Genomic DNA, 2500 nt, shown 5'->3' on the forward strand with positions numbered 1-2500 from the left:
CAGGGACGGTGCTGCCTCTCGCTTCGCTCGCTGTTCGCCGCTCGCCGCTCGCTCGCGCAGCCAAAAATGGCCAGTTTTGGCCCGTTTTGGCCAGTTTTTGGCCTGTTTTTGCGTTGCGCGGTGACCATCTTGAGCGGAGCAAAATGTCAGCCATCTCAGCACCCTGGAACCCCCCGGGTGGCACAGGGCTGGATGGGGCTTTCGTATAGCAGGGACGGTGATGCCTCTCGCTTCGCTCGCTGTCCGCCGCTCGCTGCTCGCTCGCGCAGCCAAAAATGGCCAGTTTTGGCCCGTTTTTGGGCCGTTTTGGCCTGTTTTTGGGCTGTTCTTGCGTCGCGCGGTGACCGTCGTGAGCGGAGCAAAATGTCAGCCATCTCAGCACCCTGGAACCCCCCGGGTGGCACAGGGCTGGATGGGGCTTTCGTATAGCAGGGACGGTGCTGCCTCTCGCTTCGCTCGCTGTCCGCCGCTCGCCGCTCGCTCGCGCAGCCAAAAATGGCCAGTTTTGTCCCGTTTTTGGGCCGTTTTGGCCTGTTTTTGGGCTGTTCTTGCGTCGCGCGGTGACCGTCGTGAGCGGAGCAAAATGTCAGCCATCTCAGCACCCTGGAACCCCCCGGGTGGCACAGGGCTGGATGGGGCTTTCGTATAGCAGGGACGGTGCTGCCTCTCGCTTCGCTCGCTGTCCGCCGCTCGCCGCTCGCTCGCGCAGCCAAAAATGGCCAGTTTTGGCCCGTTTTTGGGCCGTTTTGGCCAGTTTTTGGCCTGTTCTTGCGTCGCGCGGTGACCGTCGTGAGCGGAGCAAAATGTCAGCCATCTCAGCACCCTGGAACCCCCCGGGTGGCACAGGGCTGGATGGGGCTTTCGTATAGCAGGGACGGTGCTGCCTCTCGCTTCGCTCGCTGTTCGCCGCTCGCCGCTCGCTCGCGCAGCCAAAAATGGCCAGTTTTGGCCCGTTTTGGCCAGTTTTTGGCCTGTTTTTGCGTTGCGCGGTGACCATCTTGAGCGGAGCAAAATGTCAGCCATCTCAGCACCCTGGAACCCCCCGGGTGGCACAGGGCTGGATGGGGCTTTCGTATAGCAGGGACGGTGATGCCTCTCGCTTCGCTCGCTGTCCGCCGCTCGCTGCTCGCTCGCGCAGCCAAAAATGGCCAGTTTTGGCCCGTTTTTGGGCCGTTTTGGCCTGTTTTTGGCCTGTTCTTGCGTCGCGCGGTGACCGTCGTGAGCGGAGCAAAATGTCAGCCATCTCAGCACCCTGGAACCCCCCGGGTGGCACAGGGCTGGATGGGGCTTTCGTATAGCAGGGACGGTGCTGCCTCTCGCTTAGCTCGCTGTCCGCCGCTCGCCGCTCGCTCGCGCAGCCAAAAATGGCCAGTTTTGTCCCGTTTTTGGGCCGTTTTGGCCTGTTTTTGGGCTGTTCTTGCGTCGCGCGGTGACCGTCGTGAGCGGAGCAAAATGTCAGCCATCTCAGCACCCTGGAACCCCCCGGGTGGCACAGGGCTGGATGGGGCTTTCGTATAGCAGGGATGGTGCTGCCTCTCGCTTCGCTCGTTGTCCGCCGCTCGCCGCTCGCTCGCGCAGCCAAAAATGGCCAGTTTTGGCCCGTTTTTGGGCCGTTTTGGCCAGTTTTTGGCCTGTTCTTGCGTCGCGCGGTGACCGTCGTGAGCGGAGCAAAATGTCAGCCATCTCAGCACCCTGGAACCCCCCGGGTGGCACAGGGCTGGATGGGGCTTTCGTATAGCAGGGACGGTGCTGCCTCTCGCTTCGCTCGCTGTCCGCCGCTCGCCGCTCGCTCGCGCAGCCAAAAATGGCCAGTTTTGGCCCGTTTTGGCCAGTTTTTGGCCTGTTTTTGCGTTGCGCGGTGACCATCTTGAGCGGAGCAAAATGTCAGCCATCTCAGCACCCTGGAACCCCCCGGGTGGCACAGGGCTGGATGGGGCTTTCGTATAGCAGGGACGGTGATGCCTCTCGCTTCGCTCGCTGTCCGCCGCTCGCTGCTCGCTCGCGCAGCCAAAAATGGCCAGTTTTGGCCCGTTTTTGGGCCGTTTTGGCCTGTTTTTGGGCTGTTCTTGCGTCGCGCGGTGACCGTCGTGAGCGGAGCAAAATGTCAGCCATCTCAGCACCCTGGAACCCCCCGGGTGGCACAGGGCTGGATGGGGCTTTCGTATAGCAGGGACGGTGCTGCCTCTCGCTTAGCTCGCTGTCCGCCGCTCTCCGCTCGCTCGCGCAGCCAAAAATGGCCAGTTTTGGCCCGTTTTTGGGCCGTTTTGGCCTGTTTTTGGGCTGTTCTTGCGTCGCGCGGTGACCGTCGTGAGCGGAGCAAAATGTCAGCCATCTCAGCACCCTGGAACCCCCCGGGTGGCACAGGGCTGGATGGGGCTTTCGTATAGCAGGGACGGTGCTGCCTCTCGCTTCGCTCGCTGTTCGCCGCTCGCTCGCGCAGCCAAAAATGGCCAGTTTTGGCCCGTTTTTGGGCCGTTTTGGCAAGTTTTTGGCCTGTTCT

The sequence above is a fragment of the Musa acuminata genome, unplaced genomic scaffold (assembly GCF_036884655.1).
Source record: "Musa acuminata AAA Group cultivar baxijiao unplaced genomic scaffold, Cavendish_Baxijiao_AAA HiC_scaffold_67, whole genome shotgun sequence".
NCBI classification, from domain to species: domain Eukaryota; kingdom Viridiplantae; phylum Streptophyta; class Magnoliopsida; order Zingiberales; family Musaceae; genus Musa; species Musa acuminata.